Below are 19,355 nucleotides of genomic sequence, written 5' to 3' on the forward strand. Positions count from 1 at the left end.
AAAGGTGAATGGACTCAATATTATCAGACACACCATATCACATCTCCCCCCCCCTTTTTTTTCTCCCCAATTGTATCCGGCCAATTAACCCACTTTTCCGAGCCGTCCCAGTTGCTGCTCCACCCCCTCTGCCGATCCGGGGAGGGCTGGCGACTACCACATCTCCTCTGATACATGTGGAGTCGCCAGCCGCTTCTTTTCACCTGACAGTGAGAAGTTTCACCAGGGGGGCATAGCATGTGGGAGGATCACGCTATTCCCCCCAGTCCCCCCCCCCCCAACAAACGCCCCGACCGACCAGAGGAGGCGTTAGTGCAGTGACCAGGCCACATACCTACATCCGGCTTCCCACCCGCAGTCACGGCTAACTGTGTCTGTAGGGACGCCCGACCAAGCCGGAGGTAACACGGGGATTTGAACCGCCGAACCCCGTGTTGGTAGGCAACGGAATAGACCGCTAGGCCACCCGGACACGTCACATCTTTCAACAAAAGGAACAGGTTATTGAAAATGTCTCTCCGTGTGGAGACTTTCACATCTTCGACTTGTTCGTATTTCTTATCACAGGCGCTCCGTGTAGACATGAGATCTTGAAGCAACCCTTGAGGGAAAAAGCTCTTGTGTGGCCAGGGGATCATGGCTTTTTGGATGTAAGTAATCAAATAAACTAAGGGAGGGAAACAGATAAATGAGAATTAGCTTGTCAGACTATACAATTCAGTTTCCATAATTAGATTTATAAAACCTTGGAGTTCACTACCCACAGCCTCCCAATTTAGCTGTTTTTAGGACAAGTTTGAAACTCGTGCTTAAGGCTACACAATCTTGTCCACGTGTAAACTCACCTCCCTGAGGCAAATTTGTAATTTGTGATATTGGGCTATACAAATAAAATTGACTTGACTCGACTTGACTCTGTTATAAATATGTGTGCATAATTTTTACCTTTGCTTACCCTTTGAATATTAATGATTTTTTTTAAAATTTTCTTTCTAAGCTAACTCTGGTGCAGTTTGTAACTCTGCATGTTCCCTGTTAAAAAAAAAACAATAAACTAAACTCTCTATTATGGTTTAAACTTCATATATAGACTGTGTGACAATCTTTCTAATAATTTTCTGTAACCCTCACTTTCCTTAGCAAAACAAGTCAGTAAAAGGTGAGGGCCAAGTGTTTTACCCCGCTCCTCCAAAGACGGTGTTTCCCAACCTGAAACTCCGTGACTGGGATCTAACTTTGTCTGAGCGGACAGCCAACATGCTGAAGAACGCGGAGAGGTCACTGTGGCTCACCTCTTACCAAATGCATTACACAGGTAAAGGAACCAAAACACGACTGTCAAGGGAAATACATTCTGCTTTGCTGAACTACTGTACCTAGACCAGGCTGTAATACTAAAACCATTTGCAAAGCCACATATAATGACGTGACATAGGCACCGTTTTAAGCATGTGAAGGCTCTATTAGTGATATTTCCACAGGGTCTGGGCCAGCAAATCCTCTTAAGATAGATGACTTCAAGGAGAAAATCACTCAATTAGCTGCCGGAGAGATGACTTCGCCCAATGCACAGCTGGTAATATGGGAAAACAAACAAGGTGTTGCTCATAAGAATATCATTTACAATCCTAAACTCAAACCAACTAGCTGCCGTCTCCCTCCCAGACAGAACGATCCTATCCTGTGTTTGTTCCCCCACAACCAAGAGAAGGACGTGAGGCTAGAAGACGTCTGGGACACCGTGATTTGAGGAGCACCAGCTGTCCACCAGCTGAGTCCACTGCCAAACCCGCTGAGCCTCCAGATCTCTACTGGGCCCCGACCCACACAAAACTGCCAGCGTCAAACCATGAATTCACATATGCCTCTATACAAGAAGGAAGACCACAGGAGATCTCAGGAAGGCGTAATGGCACACTAAATCCAAATTCACATCTGGACAGTGGGACGATACACAGTCATAATCAAACGGAGTACAGCAGCGACCCCTCCAAGTCTGAGTCTGCCGAGGTGGCCTGCAATTACCAAACCAAGAAGAAAATATTGAAGGATCAATATGCTGAAGTAAAAGACTCCCAGTGTGAAGTCAGGGAGAGGAAGAACTGTAAAGTACAGTTTGAGGAAGGTGACATCCACATACCCATGCAACTAAGAGGTCCAAGTACTAATACTGCCCAGGAAACAGATGCTAGGATCACAGATGTAGAGCACTTGAGGACCTCGAACAGTACTTCACTTTCCCAGGCAGAGGCAGATGTGGCCAGAGAGAAACCCCTAAATGAACTGTGTTATAAAGATGTACTAAGTGGCCAAAAGCAAGACTTCAATCCAGGGAGAGATCCATCTAACCTTAGCCACTCAGTCAGTCAAGACTGGGAAGCCGTTGAACCAGACGGCGAGGTGCCATCAAGGGCGAGGAACAAAAAGGTGAAACTGCAACAAGTAAGAGAAGGAGCACAAAGTACCACCGATCCCTACGTCCGGTCATGGCCTCCAGTCCTGCCTGGCATTGATTCTGTGTCTGCGGGTGCAGAGGGGGTGGCTCCCAGCAACCGCGTCCCTTTGCTCTTAGAAATCCAAAAGTCCTTCAGTAAGTCCGATGTCCATCGTAGACTCAACAGCTCCATCGCATCCGCAGCTGTGGACCTGAGAGACAACCTATGCACGGGGAAAAAGTACAGTTTCAATGGCATCAACTGCTACTACCTCCGTTGATAACAGAACCTTAACCCCAGCTTGGTTTTAACATCCCCGGGGGCAAGTGGTTGTAGCAGGAAAAATAGTCAAATGCGGAGGTGCACCTAGAAATACTGCCCGAAGAGGTAACACCACGGGCGGTCTGACAGGACATGGAAGCAGGGCAGGCTAAGCTAACTGCTAGCCTGTGCAGACCGGCAGTTCTGATGAGGGCGGTCTGGCAGTGGCCTCGCCTAGCGATGACTGTATTTTAGTGTCGTCGTGTGGAGTGCGGGGAGGTGTGTCAAAGGTGTCTGGCAGGGAGAGCTGGCATTGGATCGGCTGGGAGAGCTTGGTCTGCTGCGTCCCGTGGGCTCAGGGACCACGGCCCTGCTGGAGCTGCACCCGAGGAGGAAACGCTGAGGACGGTCTGACAGGACGCGGAAACAGGGCAAGCTAAGCTAACTGTTAGCCCATGCAGACCGGCAGTTCTGACACTCATCCTGACTGACGTTCGTTCGTTGGACAGTAGAATTTTTTGGACTGTGTTGCACTGAGTGAACTGTGTTGTTAACTTTTCTTCCCTTTGTTCTCTCTGTTTTTATATGTTTTTGGTGGTGTCGTTTTTGGGAAATTTGGGGTGAGTGTTTTTGTCTTTTGTGTCGCACTGCTGTGGGCTGGGGGAAACGGAATTTTGTTTCTTTTGTGTACGCAAGTACATGAAAGAAATGACAATAAATTGTTCCTGATTCCTGAAATCAGGTCCCCAAATTTTGTACCACGTTTTCAATAGTCCATCTCAGAGTTGAGGGACACTCGGGCTCGGCAGAGGGCCTGGGGTCTCCAGTAACATAGATATATAAAAACAGAGATGCACTTCCTTTAGTTCTATACATTCTTCCCATTCTTTAGTTTTGACGCATAGTCAGTAAAATGGACAGAAATCTTTAGTGAGGCCTTATTTCAGGTTTCATGGAAAGTTATCATCTCCTTTTCCATTTCTCAGTTCGCCAGTTTGACACAGCACCTAAACTTGTGGAAGACATGATCTCGGTGTTCTTCGTTGTGATGACGGCTTCATTGCGGCTCTGGCTGTTCTTCTGTAATACCCCAGTTTCCCCATAACAAGCCAAACAGGGTAAAGGAGAAAGATAAGTGCCCTCAAATGTCAGTGATGATAGAGCTTACCGTGGTGAAAATGAAGTAGAAAAGCACTGCAAGAAACGTCGATCGAAGAAAGACGGGAGGAATTTGATAAATGGACAGGAGTGAGTAATCACTGCTGATGGGCAGCTGGATGTAGTCACATCCCCTCAGCATCGTCCACTTGATTTAAGGAATAGAAATGAAAATGGATCAAATCTCTTCTGCGGAAATGTTGCTGAATACTGGGTGGGACACATCCTCCGATCCCTACCGAGAATTATGCTTAAGCTGCATATAAATCTCAGTATTTCTTCAGACAGAGACGAGTTGTCAAACAGTTCACTTCTCTTTATGTCTAACAAAAAGGAATACAACTGGCTGACTCCGGTGTGCAAGCACTGTCATTTGGTATTTGGTTTTGCACGCGTCAGTTGTCCTGCTTATAGTTAGAGATGCATTTTACACCTGAACGAAGACGCGTTTAAAGCTCATTCCTGTGGTATTTAGATGATGTTCAGACTAGGAACGTACAGGTGTCGGGGAAACCAACAGCTCCAGCATTTAGCCTTTTATAATTGCACAAAGGGAAAACAATGAGTTGTTGTTGTCCGCGGGTAAACGAGTTCAGCACTGCAGAGACTCGTTCTGCACAGAATCCGGTTCTTTGTGTGCTGCAGTGGCCTTCTACACGGTTGGTTCGGAGGAGAGCAATGCCTCTTCACATGCAGGCTGTTGCTGTCAGACCGGATCTGTATAAAAAGGTATTTTGTGCTAGCAAGTCATCCTCCAGCACCCGAGCCTGTGTCCTTGGACAACGCTGCAGCGTTTCATTCAGACTCCCGGTGAGACGTGGGTGAAAGCAGCACGCAGAGCAGTAAACCAGCTCGTCACTCTGCTGAATCCAACACACAATCTGCAGGTTTCCAATAATCCCTCGCAACAAACTTTCAAACGAGGCCATAAGGGAATGCTGTGGTTCTTCACTTGTTGCTTTAGAAATGGGCCTGATCTCTCTCTGCAGCTCAACCATGATCATTTTCATAAATCAACTCAGTCATTAGTGATTCGTTCATTAGGCTCGGGTTGGTTTATTAGTTATGAGCTGAACCCAAATTGTCCCCGGAAAGATATTTTTTTCAAACCTTGCGTTGTACTCCACTAGATGGCAGTATATCCTCATAGACCGGCCTCAAAGCGGCGCTCATTTATTGTTGCTGCTGGTCCCCCACAGAGCAACGTTTACTGAAGGGACACGATTGCTGAACGTCTCCAATTCCTTCATCTTACCTACTCAACGCAATCATCGTTTATGTATACACCTGAATGCTGAGTAGTTTCACAGCAGAATGCTGAGTTATTAGATAGAGATAGGGAATTTACTCGGAAGGGCAGCAGTTAGGCCTGTTTTGTGTCAGTCGCATGTCCCATATGGCGGACGCGGGGGTTCACGTTGCCCGCCTCCTAGCTGTTTGTACAGGAACTGCACCGTAGAACCCTCGTTTACGCCGCGTGTTCTTGCAGAGGTTCGCAAGTATCAGGGAGGAGGGACTTTGTCGAACTTTTTTTTTTTAAATTATTTTCAATTTTATCTTTTCACATTTTGTCTTTACGTGTGGGCTGTTCGGCGGTGTTAACTTGTGAGTGGTCTGAACCCCGGGAAGGGGCTCTCCTCCTCCGCATCGCGGAAAAGAAGTTGTCAATGGTACAAATCCCGCCTTGTCGCGTGACGTAATCACCAGCCTCCACTCCGATTGGACGGTGTATCCGTCAGTCGCGCAAGACGCTGCCCTCATAAAGGCGGCGGGCTCGCTGGTGCGTTTCAGACGGACTTGACTGTGTGGCGCTACTGTACGTGTACTACACGAGCTGTTGTGATACTGGAGTGTTTGGTCCGTTGCTGTCTTTCCCCAGTCTGGGGGGGCACCTGCACTTTTTTTGCTAATCGAGGCTGTGTTTTCTCTTGTCAAGATCAGCGTCCTTATCACTGGGATTTACTGCTGAAACTCTGCCAAGGTGAGTCATTTCATTTATAAAGAAGTGTATAGTGATCATTTATTTATTTATTTATTTATTTTGCAAGTACAATAAGAGTTTTTTTTTTTTGGTATTTTTTACCCGGCTGAGGTGATGTGCACCATCACTAAAACTGATTAAAATGATCTTCCACAATTTGGACCTTGGAGCTGGGCCTGTGCAACAGAACCCATACAACAGGACGTGTTGTGAAGTTTGCTTAACCGGCTGACATATGGACCAGTTTGTAGGTTAGCTCAGAAGTACTGCAGACCAGATACCATGACCTCCCAAGCTGTGTGTAGTGCATGCAAGGTGATGAGCCTCCTCACCTATGCAGTCTTTAACACCCTGTTCCTGCAAGACATGACCGAACATGTGCCCGCAAACATCCCCGAAGCTTCCCCGTCCTCCGTGGTACCTGCGGGCCCCTGACCTCGTCTGAAAGTGGCCTAGCAAAGAGAAGCTGTGTGAAAGAAACAGCTGCAGTTTGAATTCTGCATACAGCCACGGAGGCTCCTCCACTAACAGTAGTAATAATAAAGCAACTACTCGGGAAGTTAAAGCCATGAATTATTGCGTGTACCCTCTGAATGAGTGAGTAGTGTGTGTGTGTGTGTGGTTGTGTGTTGAGACCAGCACATCAAAAACCACCGGTTCTCAAAGTGGGATCTGAGGTGCTGGTAGTTCTTGTGCAGGGTTCCCCAGATGGTTCAGCCGCCTGGTTGATCTTACCGCCGAAAGACAGAAAATGCTGAGAGTCTTCCTGCGCTAATAAGAGATTTTGCTCCCCCCCTCCCCACTCCCACCCCCCCCCCCACTCATCGCTTCAAATCTAGATCGTTCCCCTTCCCTGCTAACACAGCAGGTTTTTACTCCTATAGGAGTCGCTGGGCCAAAACTTCCTAGGTGGGTGAAAGGTCTGTTTATGTGTGGATCCTTTGGGGGGGGGGGGTTATTAAATATGGTTTAATCATAAGCTGTCCCGTTGAAGTGAAGTTACAACAGTGACCTACGTGTGTGCTAATCGCACCTTTTCCTTCTTACTCCGGTATCTGAGCTCCTTTGGGTGCCTGCAGCAGCAGCAGTAGGAGCAGCAGTAGGAGCAGCAGTAGGAGCAGCAGGAGGAGGAGCAGTAGGAGCAGCAGGAGGAGGACAGTGGGCCTTTCATAGGTGCTGCTCGGACTGTGTGTGTTGCAGCATGCCGGACTCAAGTGAGGGCATTCAGAAAGTTTGGAGAAACACTGCTGCGGCGTTGTGGCGCCCGGCTGTGTGTGTGTGTGTGTGTGTGTGTGTGTGTGTGTGTTAGACCGGGGTCTGAGGTTTCGTTTATGATGGTCGGTGTGTTGCCTTTGCTTCTTCTTTCTTCTTGACCTACATGCCCAATTTGCACGCAGGCACGCGGCGAAAAGAAGGAATCCACAGAATCCTTGGAATGCTGTGGCGAGAGGGACGGACGCTTTCTGGGGGCAAATAGATGCATGGAGAGAAACCCCCCCCCCCCTGTATTGCAGCGAGTACTGTGAGTACTGCACGACTTCCCGGTCACTGTGATTCGGGTTCGCCCTTGGCACCGTGGACTAGATGTGCACAGCGAGGCACTACGGGGGGGGGGGGGGGGGTGTCGTCGCATCTGTCTGTTGTGTCCACGCAGGGCATTTTTACTCGAGTCACTGTCGCTGCAGTTTTGCAGGTCACCTACTCCTGCGTCATGCAGCGTTAAAGACTTCTGCTGCTGCAGTTCTCTGCCATCGTGTGCCACACAGTACCCTGCAATAGCCGGGCTAATCAATGCTCAGCAGTGTTGATGGATGGATTAAAACGTGGCAGATTATTCTGGCGCGTGGCTTCACTTTCCGTCAGTCAGACTTCAGTGGAGTTTCTTAGAGCTGCAATTGTCGTTTCTTTTTCTTTCTTTTTTTAACTTTTCGACGCCTCCGAACCCCAGAGATCGATTCCAGCTGAAACGGAGTCTCTGGTGTTGTCGTATCGGTTTCAATTTATTGTCATTAAAAACAATGTGCGGGTGCACCTCCCCTAGCACTTAGCTTTAGCAGTTAGCATTTGTTAGTATACCAGTATTAGTTTGTAGTACATCAGTTAGTGTTTTAGTATTTGTCAGTAAAGGTCCTCTGCAAGCTTGGTTTGCCGTGTCTGCTTCTCAGCCACAACAACTTCACTTCTTCTTCTTCTTCAAACTCGTCCGATTTGGCCGCCGCGATGAAGACGTGCAACACCGTGCCGTCACCTTCCCCCGGGAAAGTCTTAACCCACCTCACCTACTGAAATGAGACACAAGGTCCCGGCTTGGACCACTTGTGCATTAGCTCCACCAGCAATAGGAAGTAGTATATAAAAAGAGATTTGCTTGCATGTAAATCATCAGCATTTACATGCAATTCAACAAATGTTACACAGGGTTTCTCTCTTGTGTGGCCTTGGGATATGTGCTGCAAATTTGGAAATAAAAGAGCCTCCTTCAGTGCGCTGTGCGCCGGTGAATAATGTACCAGGAAGTGGAGGAACAGGCTCAGCAGATGTTGTGAGGAGCTCGTGCGAGGCGGCAGGTGTTGCCCCCCCCCCCCCTCTCTCGCTCTCTGCGGAGGCGGCTCATGCATAATTCAGCCCGCTCCGACTGTAAACAGGTAGACGGGGTTCTGGGTCAGCAGCAGAACCCGGGAGGTCATGCAACTCTCACACCGCCGAGTCCCGCTTGGGTTTTTAGGCTTTGCGCGAGCGTGACATCATCCTGACACGAGCATAGATTAATGAGTCAATTAGATTTCAATATTTCATGTTGGATGAGTCAGATGTGCAGGAGTCGTGACGGAATTTATGAATATAGCACAACTTTTTTTTCCCCCATATCGTCACGTCCGAGCCGAGACCGACCCACAGGAATAGTTCTTGCATTGCTGCGGTCTTATCAGGCCCAGTCCAGGCATTAGGTGGGTTGGAGGGCTAATTTCGTACCTCCCCTTAGGCTGCCAGGTTAAAATAAATATCACCATGAATTTTTAAACAAGGCGCTCACTACCAAAGACTTTTAACAGAGATGATAGAGCGCTCCGGGGGGGGGGGGCAGAAAAATACATTTTTACCCAATTCCTCCATACACCCCAGCTCACTTTGCTGTTTCTGTAACCACTATATTGGTTTTAAGGCTGAATTATTCAGTCTTTTCCCATCTTAAAGCACGGCGGCTTGGATGCTCTTAAATAATGCATGGGTCTGAGTCTTGTGTAAGTGTGTTTCAGTTCCCGTTAACCTTTTAATTACTGTGGCACCTTGTGCCAAGTCACAAACTTGGCGAGCGGCGGTTTGATCAGGGAGAAGGGACTCCACCGTGCAGGGGAGCTACCGCGTAAAGCCCGGCACCAGGAAGGAATAACGTGACCCCGGGTTTGGCTGTGTGAATACATTTGATTTTAGATGCCGTGTTTTGCATTTAAGAAAATCTCAAAAGGGCACGCGAGCCGAGTGAGACGTAGCCCGAAGCGAAGTCTGAGCGTAGCAGACTGAGGCCTGTGCTGGCAGAGCGCCGCCTCTCCTCCAGGGGTTTCCATCGTTTCATCCCAACTTGATCAACAATAGGAACGAGTTTTCGAGAAGAAAAAAAGGGGGGGGGGAGACAAGACAATGGTGGGGCGCATTCTGGCTTTGCTCCTCCCCTCCCAGCCGTAGTCTCTCCTCGGTACAGGATCTTCATATCGTGATTCAGTCAGTGAAGGCAGGCAGAAGAAGAGCAGGCACCGTCGTTGGTGCTATCTATTTTGGAACAAAGCCTTTTGAGGGGCATTAAGGGCTTTGCCGTTGCAACAAATCAGCGAGAATACGCTACCGAGAGAAAACAACATGCCACTTTCACGGGTTTGTGGATGAGACGTGATCAAACCACAACCTAAAAAAAGCCATTCAGTGCACAAAAAAAAAAAATGGACGCTTCAAAGCAGGACTTCATTTAAACTCCCAGACTGAGAAAAAATAAAACGCTTGAGCTTGTCAGATCGCGCAAAGTGACAGAGTGAGTCGTTTTCTTTGTGCGGGGATGAAAAGTGCCTCTTCCATGATATCTGCTGCATTTGTCATGCAGTCCAGTCTGAAACCAGGAAGTCAGGAATCGGGGACTTTACGTGGGGCGGCACGGTGGCGCAGTGGTTAGCGCGGTCGCCTCACAGCAAGAAGGTTCTGGGTTCGAGCCCCGGGGTAGTCCAACCTTGGGGGTCATCCCGGGTCGTCCTCTGTGTGGAGTTTGCATGTTCTCCCCGTGTCTGTGTGGGTTTCCTCCCACAGTCCAAAGACATGTAGGTCAGGTGAATCGGCCGTACTAAATTGCCCCTATAGGTATGAATGTGTGTGTATGCCGGCCCTGTGTGATGGCCTGGTGGCCTGTCCAGGGTGTCTCCTCGCCTCCCGCCCTATGACTGCTGGCCTGGCTGCTGGGATAGGCTCCAGCATCCCCGGGACCCTGAGAGCAGGATAAGCGGTTCGGATAATGGATGGATGGCTGGACTCTACATGGTCTATTAAATTCATGCGTGGGGCAAATCTCTCAAGATGCGAGGGCACTTTTTCTTTGTCAGGCCATTCACCTCCGTGTCCTTTACCTCCCACAAACATGGCCGACGTACTGCTTTGTCATAGAAGGGCAGTGCTCGAAGTGGAAAAAATGAAGCACTCCCCTTATTGACATGTTGGCGTGTCTGTCAGCAGATCATTAGACTAGCCACCGCCAGAGAGAAGCAGGCAGGCGAGAACAGGCGAGCGACACGTAGTGCCCCCTGGGTACCCTGCCACCTCTGCAGGACATCTACCACTGCAGAGTCCATAGAAGAGCCTGCAGCACTATCATCAAAGTCTCCACCCAGCCCCAACACTGGTTTTCCACACCCGGGCTCTCCGGCAGGAGATACAGAAGTGTGAGATGCAGAACCTCTAGGCTGAGAGACAGCCATTATCCTCAGACTTATCAACAGATCCAATCTATTGCCCCTGCCCCCACCCTAACCCACCTCACCATACAGGTAGCTTCACCCCCCCCACACACACACAAACACACATACACACACACAGTTGCACACACAATTCCCACTGCACACTCAAGACATTCACCCACAGTTTATGTATAGTATTTCATATGTCTGTTTATAAACTGTCTGTACAGAGAATTTTGCACAAATACAGATCTTGCACAGATGCAGTATATCACCGCTGTGTATTGTATACTGTACATAGTATTCTTTGGATAGTTTATTTTCTCTTTTTATTTCTGCTGATATTCAATTTATTTATTTTCTATTCCTTCTCTTGTTGGTTTTTTCCCCCTCCTTTTTTTTCAATAACAGCATTCAGAGTGGAAGTTTCATTGTACAGGGAAACTTGTTTTTAACTGTGTATACAACAATAAATGCCCTGACTTTGACTAGTGCCCCCTTAGGCAATGCAGTTTATTCGCCAGAGAACCTGATATGGAGGAATGGAAAGGCAGGAAAGAGCACCGACAGCTTGTGAGAAATGCCGGTGTGCAAGAAAAAGTCGCCGTATACCGAAGAGTAAAATGTAGAAGTGCTGGTACTGCATACCGGCGAGTACCGGCCCACTCCGAGCACCGCAGAAGGGTAAAGATCAGTTCTCCACATGCAAATTTAAAAAAGCCAACTTTCTGTTGCCCTCGATTCGCTGTGATCACTTACTTTCAACCTAGCGTGTAACACACAACAGGGGTTGTCACTGACATGTCATTACGTTTCTGTTGTCAGGCGACTGCACGTCTATAAAACTGTGATTTCATCAAGGGTCACAAAATGCTAACTAGCTAATCAGGGCTAATGGGAATTTCAGGGGCTGTTAGCATTTTATGATTTTTTTTTCTAGTCATGTGGTTAGTTGTCTGACAACAGAAACATACAGTTGTGTTAATGTCCACACCTTTATTGTGTTATACACTATGTTGAAACACAAAATAAGCCATCACGGACAGAATCGAAGGTGACAGAAAGTTTGTTTTTTAACATTGCAGGCAACAGGAAGAGCCGATCTCCTACCCAGATAGCAGACACATTTGGGCCCAATCTGGGGCACTGTTGGTACCTACGGCTCAGTTACAGCACTGGCAACTGTTGTGCAGGCCAGACGTGACCCAAATGTCATAAGCTGGGTCTGACTTGGGTTACAGCAGGTGTTGTGTGGGGCTAGACATGGCCCAAATGTAATGAACCGGGCTTGACTTGGGTTACAGCACATACTATGTGGGCCAGATGTGGCCCGAGTGTGGCTGAGATGAGGCAGCCACACTCACCCCAAGTCAACGCCGTCATTCAAGGCCGACGGTGGGCTGTAAGATAACTGCAGATGTGGGCCATATTTGGGCCAAAGATTCTTTGCTATATGTGGTGAAGCAGAAGAATGTTGGCCATGTCTGTGAAAAAGCTCTATTGAAGGCAATCCCACTTCTTTTTGTATTTTTATTTTTGTATTTTCCCCCATTTTTCTCCCCAATGGTGCTTGGCCAATTACCCCACTCTTCTGAGCCATCCCGGTCACTGCTCCACCCCCTCTGCCAATCCGGGGAGGGCTACCACATACTTCCTCTGGTACATGTGGAGTCACCAGCCACTTCTTTTCACCTGACAGTGAGGAGTTTCACCAGGGGGACGTAGCACGTGGGAGGATCACGCTATTTCCCCCAGTTCCCCCTCCCACCCGAACAGGCGCCCTGCCCAATCAGAGGAGGCGCTAGTGCAGCGACCAGGACACATACCCACATCCGGCTTCCCACCCGGAGACGGCCAATTGTGTCTGTAGGGAAGCCCGACCAAGCCGGAGGTAATATGGGCATTCGAATTGCTGATCCCCGTGTTGGTCGGTGTAGCGAATTCAGAAGGCAGCGGGGAACTGCCAAGGCCGGGACGCGAACCCGGATCTCCCGCACCACGGGTGACTACGTTAACCAGTCGACTAAAGGGTCCGACCTGTTGGCCAAGGGCTAGCGAGTCTATACATCCGTGGTCGTTACAGTGGGCAACGGAATAGACCGCTACACCACCCGGGCGCCAAGCGATCCCACTTCTACATATATCACCACTTGAAGGACTCAGAAATGGCAAAATGCAGCACAGATGTTATTCTATGTTGCTCCACTTGTAGTGATATCTCTGTTCTTTTCACTCTGTATGTTGTGGGTTATTTGTGGTCAGAGGAGTCGCTGGGATTGTGACCTCTGCTAGTGCTGCATTAACAGAGTACAGCCAGTCCTGGCGTCAGCATCCTGACACTGTGGTGAGCCATCAACATCTGTACCACTTGCTGGGGGCCAACAGCCCAGAAATATGAAAATGGACAAAATAGTGCTGTTGAGTGGTTAGCATTGTTATCTTCAATTTGGAAAAAGCCATGGCTCACTCGGACTGTCTGTGGGACACACCTAAAAGAGCACTTGTTGACGTGAAGGTCAACACAGGGATCTCATTATTGCCAAACATCAACGGTTTTTGTTCCCCACTGCTATGTCCATGGACATATGCTGTAGGATAAACTGTGACTCCACCCGCCTAATAAGCTGGTGTTGAGTTTGAAGGCTTTCGTGCCGTCTCACACAATGACGACCTCGTTTACTGCCACGAAGAGAAATCGAGAGAGAAAGAGTAAGGGCGGGGAAGAGGGAAGGGAGTGATGGGGGAGGATGTGGTCTGATTTACAGGAAGCAGTGCACCATTTGTAAGCATGTGACACGTCGTCTGACATGCATCCAGCTTTAGACATCAATGACACCCTTTACAGGATGAAAGGCACCCTCTGAATGATGTCTGAAAAGAGGGAGGTCCCCTCTTCCTGCCGTCTCTCACACGCCCTCACCTTCCCCATCTCTTTGTTTCATTCTCTCCCTCCCTCGCTGTCCTGTTATCAAGACCACAGCCTTGCTGTCCCCTCCTACACATGGCTGAATATTGCTTAGTCTGCTAAAAGGATAACAGATTTTTGAAAACCCATTTTCGTGCCTTGCTGAAAATTGAGATGTAAGTGTGAGATAGTTAGAGCTGCACATTGTGAGTCCAATTTTTTGGACCGAGTCGTGCCGGCCTCTCGCCACCACGCCTGAAGCAGATCGTGAGGAGCGTCTCCCATTTGTGTGTCTCTTTCAGAAATAGTGTGGTGACGCACACATGGCAAACATGGACGCCATTAACCCACCCGCTCAGCAAAACTGATGCAAAATAGATCTCACGGCGGGATGAAGCCCCTTAGCGCTCAGTGGAAATTTAGTCCAACTGGCTCCACTAAGCAGATGTCCTGCTTTCTGGGACATTAGTTGTGTTACCTTCCATGTTGAGTAAACTTTAAACTAGTAAGTTTGAACTGTCATTTTCATTCCAGTCCATCACTGGCTATGGTGAAACAATAATGACCCCAACTCATCCTCAATCCATGAGAGCGTTTGCTTTGCATTAAAAAAAAAGTGTCCGTCTGACCCTTCCTGCAAAACAATCTCAAACTGTGCATCGGAAGTGACGTGTTTGACGTCACCAACTACGCGATATGTGAATTTCAAAAAGATTTACACTTAAATAAATGTCCATTTAGATACTGTAACCTACAAAAAGACTCACTGGCCTATCGCCAGGGGCAGGGGGGTCGGTCCCCTTTAGTCGAGCGGTTAGCAGTGTCGCTTCATGGTGCAGTACAAGGCGGATCGAATCCCGCCGCGGGCGGAAATATGCTCAGTTATCCGGATCCCACCGCTGCGTGCAGATCCTCATAAGTGTCCTCGGAGCGTGGGAATAACCGAAAGCCTTTGTGGTTACAGCACACCGAAAATACAAAGTGTGTGTGTGTGTGTCTTTGGCGACTTTCGCAGAAAATAAATCAATAAAATAAAAATCCCAAACTGCACACAGGTAGTAGCGCGTATTACTTCAGCCAGGAGTGATTGGTCCACCAGAGAGGATAAGGCGGAACTTCCTCTCTCGTGGACCAACCAGAGAGAGGCCCTGCCCGGGCCAGCAAAGCTAGAAATGGATTCGCCCTCCAGAGTATGGCAAGCCGTTTTAACATTTAATAATGTTTCAAGTCAGGTAGGTTTCATTTGTACTCGTGTATGTATGTACAACGCTGTCACTCTAGAGATGTTTTATAATGGGTTGTTAATGCCGTTGGACGTGCACAACAGGAATTGGCTTCTTACGAGGAAGCAGCTTCCCCTTCGTTTCCCCCTTCACCCCATGTTTCTAATGACCAAATTCCCAATGTGTATATTGTGTTTAGAAATCACGTCAGGACACAGCGCTGTCGCTCGACACAACCTCTACATTACATTGTTTATTTTGACTGGCAGAGCGTCACAGGCAGACCCGATCAAACAACCCAGAGCCCGCAGGCATCACCAATCGATCCCAGCACAATAAAACAGCGCCAAATCAAATGCAGCACTGTCGATGTGTGCAGACATAACGTCCCCCCCCCCCACACACACAGGATTTCAAACATGAAAGGTCGACACAAAGTCCTCTAGGGGGCCAAGGCGTAAACGTGTGCGAACAGGTCGCGAGGCGGCCTTAGGCTGGGCAGGCCGAGGGCGAGGAGGGGGAAGGCAGGGGAAGCTGAGGCCCAGGAATGTCTGGGGCCCGTGTAGGAGCTGCATGAAGCCCCGGGGCGTCTCGCCATGCTGAGGGAATGGCTAAGGTTGTGTCACCAGCTGTGTGTGGCGGAGCTGACACCTTCCGCAGATGACTGGAGTGCCACCGAGTGCCATCGCTGAGGAGGTAGGTGGCTGGGCCCAGCTGACGGGTGACTTGGAGAGGAGAGGACCAGTATGAAGCCATTTTATTGTCCCTGTGGGGCCTGCGGACCCTGACCCAGTCTGACGCATTGATGTCTGGCACCCTGGTTCGTTTTGACTGGTCAAACCGTTGCTTCATCCGCGTCTGCTGACAAGTGACTGAGGCTCTGACCCCAGAGGGAGGTGCCTGGGGTATGGAGGGGCGGAGCCTATCAAGGGGCATGTACAGTTCCCGGCCCAGCATGAGAGAGGCTGGGGAGACGCCTGTGGTCGAGTGCTGTGTGGCCCGATAGTGCAGCAGAGTGTGACAGATGGCCTGCGTGAAAGAGCACCCTTGGGCCATGTGTGCTCTGAGGCCGTACTTCAGTGACTGGTGAAAATGTTCAACGCCGCCATTGGCCTGGGGGTGGTAATACGCAGTGTGTATATGAAGGATGCCTTTGTTTTTGCTGTAGTACGTAGCCAGCGAGTCCATGGTACCGGCGGCTCGCCAGGTAATGCCAGGAAGGGGGCAGGCGGTGGGAGAGAGACAACCTCCGCGCTGCGTTGTTTATGTTGACTGACACAGCGTCACAGGCAGACCCGATCCAACAACCCAGAGCCTGCAGGCATCACCAATCGATCCCAGCACAATGGAACAGCGCCAAATCAAACGCAGGACTGTCGATGTGCGCAGACATAATAGTGTGTTTCAATCCTTGATCGACGGCCCTCTGAACAGCCGTACATCTTCTTTGCACCTGTAACCGCGCATTCTCAAGCTCCGCCATTGTTTGTCCCTCCTCGCCCGGAAACAGAAGTTTGATGTCAATTTCCTGAAATTTGATATCAAATTTACGAAAGTTGATGTTAAAATCAGAAATCTCATATCAATTTAAAAAAAAACGATATTGTAACCGATTATTTTTTTGCCCGGTGCGGGATTCGATTCGGGGTGTACTGCACCACAAGGCGACATCACTAACCGCTCGGCTAAAGGGTCAGACCCGTTAGCTAGGGACTAACGTGTCTTATTACTAGTTTACAGTCATCACCCTCCCCGGAAGCGCGTCCTCGCGCTTTGTTATTCCCGCGCTCCGAAGAGACTTCTGAGGATCTGCACACTTCCGGATCCCGCCGCTGCCACCAATGGAACCGGTTATTTTTTTGCCCGGTGCGGGATTCGATTCGGGGGGTACTGCACCACAAGGCGACGTCACTAACCGCTCGGCTAAAGGGTCAGACCTGTTAGCTGGGGGCTAACGTGTCTTATTAGTAGTTTATCAATATTAAATTTCAACCAATTTTGATATCAGGAAAAACGATTAAATGTTAAAATGGCTTGGGACATGAGCGGCAAAAAAAGAAAAGAAAACCTGACCGAGAGAAACGCGTCTTCCAGGCAAGACGGGCAACAGAATGGAGTTTCAAAGGCAACCCCTATGTGTTCAGTGTGCCTGGAAACAAATCAGCCATGAAGGATTTCAACTTGAGTCGCCACTACAATACCACGCACACCGGAAGTGCCGCAGCCACTATCACCGCTGACCTCAGAGGAAGAATACGCCGACAGCGAGGCCATTTTACCAAAGCCACGTCTACGCGGGAGGCCTCTCTCAAGGGGTTTCCCTTGAGCTTGCTAAACTGAAGAAGTCCTTGTCAGATGGCGAATCAGTGAAGCTGTGTGCAGCAGAGATGGCTAAAGCTTTTGGAGACGATAACATGGCTGTGGGTGAGTTTCAAGTGGCTTCATCGGTGTGTGAATGACTCACTGGCCGCTGTGTGAATGGGAGAATGTGAGGCATACGTCGTAAAAAAGCGCCTTGAGTGGTCGGTAGACTAGAGAAGCGCTCTATAAAATGCTGTCCACTTACCATCCGCTGTGCCAGAGAAGCTGAGGCGGAACAACCTCTCCGGTGGACCAGTCAGCGAAAAGCACCGAGGATAATCTAAGGGACAGTGGAAATCTTCGAGATCGCCACTTTGAGTAAACATTTGAAGAGCAGAAACAATCCAAAATCTTTTTTTTTTAAAAAATATATTGTAAACTACTAATAAGACACGTTAGTCCCTAGCTAATGGATCTGACCCTTTAGCCGAGCGGTTAGTGATGTCGCCTTGTGATGCAGTACACACGCCGTATCGAATCCCGCACCGGGCAAGAAAATAACCGGTTACATTGGTGGCAGCGGTGGGATCCGGAAGTGTGCAGATCCTCAGAAGTCTCTTCGGAGCGCGGGAATAACAAAGCACGAGGGCGCGCTTCCGGGGAGGGTGACGACTGTAAACTACTAATAAGACACGTTAGTCCCGAGCTAACGGGTCTGACCCTTTAGCCGAGCGGTTAGTGACGTCGCCTTGTGGTGCAGTACAACCCGTATCGAATCCCGCACTGGGCAAGGAAATAACCAGGTACAATGTTTTATTGATTTTAAAAATTTTGATCATACAAGAATTACAAAACATTGTATGACTTCAGATCAACTACTCATCCCCCAGATACAGAGTATTATTCATCACATGTATTAACAAATTGAAAACCCCATTCCCATCCTACCCCCCCACCCACTCCTAGGATCACAGGTTACAGAAAACATTTAGGTAGAGAAGGGAAAACATAAAATCAAATAATTGCATTAATTATTCAAACAAAAAGAAAAAAAGTGGACGGGGGAGTGCTCATTACTGTAATAGGACATTTATGGCTTCTACCCTACTCTTTCAAGGGGTTCCTGTAGAGAGTCATAGAAATCCAGAAAGGGCCTCCATATCTTGGCAAAGGTTCCAGATGACCTGGAACCAGATGACAGGGCTACATCTTCAGAATAATTTGAGAGAAAAACGGAGAAAGATTTACAAGGATTATTTGTTGCCGGAGAAATTTGAAAAATCGGTTTCAGTATGTTTATTGCAGGATCTCTCTTCGACACATCGCCATTTTTGATAACAGGGAGCTTGTCAGATATTTCTGGCGTTTATGTTCCGCTTTTCCTCCTTGCACTTTAAAATTCACTTTAAAGTATCTTGACAGAAATACAGTGTTCCAACAGAACAGCAATTACCCTCACCGGTTCTGTCAAGAGCAAAGATCGCAGAGACTCGGTTCAAGAGGGGTTTATTTTACGATAGGGAAATGTTTGCTGTACTTCCACATCACCTTTAGAAAACAAACAAAGTAGAACAGACAACCAAAGGAAAAAACATGGTGTCAATGCTGCATTTTTGTATTAATGGAGATACTTTGCTGTCAAATGAAAGAGGATTATACTGAAAAGCTTGGTGTCTATTGCGGTGCTGAATCACCGTGCTTTGTGTGGGATTCGTGCCTCCGTCTTCCTTTTGTCTCATTATATCAAGATTCCCTTTCCCCCCTCTTACAATAATAACTCCTCCGCAGTTAAAGCTGGGGTAGGTTACTTCTTAGACATCACGGCTGAATTAATTATAAATGTCAAGTGCAAGTGCTGACCCAGTTCGAGAGAGGTTGCTTCGAGGAAGAGTAGCTCGTTTGCTCTTCTTTCCGGTGTCCTGGTCTAGTCTGTGTCTAACCTTGGGGTGGGACGGGGACACACTCTCCCCCTCTCTCGGCAGTGGTCAGGGGAAGTGGTAAATTAGTCTGCCCGAGGAAGCTGACAACATTACTCCCCAGGGAGAGACGGCAAGAAATACAAAGAGACGTAGAGGAAAGGGGGGAACAAGAGAGGCCAGCAGATTTTTCTCTCCCTGTGCTACGGTCCAGCCTCCATCCATCCTGGAGACGAGACAG

General features: G+C 48.6%; 1 protein-coding gene across 2 annotated transcripts in view; it reads left to right on the forward strand.

Annotated features, from left to right (window-relative positions):
• The first annotated feature begins 5,704 nt into the window (after nt 1–5,704).
• The window catches only part of osbpl3b (oxysterol binding protein-like 3b), a 96,036-nt gene continuing 82,385 nt past the window's right edge, over nt 5,705–19,355 (forward strand). For both annotated transcript variants that reach the window (XM_056285587.1, XM_056285588.1), the window contains exon 1: nt 5,705–5,835. The gene's annotated coding sequence lies outside the window, so the exon portion shown is untranslated. The remainder of the gene's footprint in view (nt 5,836–19,355) is intronic.

This window comes from Lampris incognitus, chromosome 9 (assembly GCF_029633865.1).
Source record: "Lampris incognitus isolate fLamInc1 chromosome 9, fLamInc1.hap2, whole genome shotgun sequence".
In the NCBI taxonomy this organism is placed as follows: Eukaryota; Metazoa; Chordata; class Actinopteri; order Lampriformes; family Lampridae; genus Lampris; species Lampris incognitus.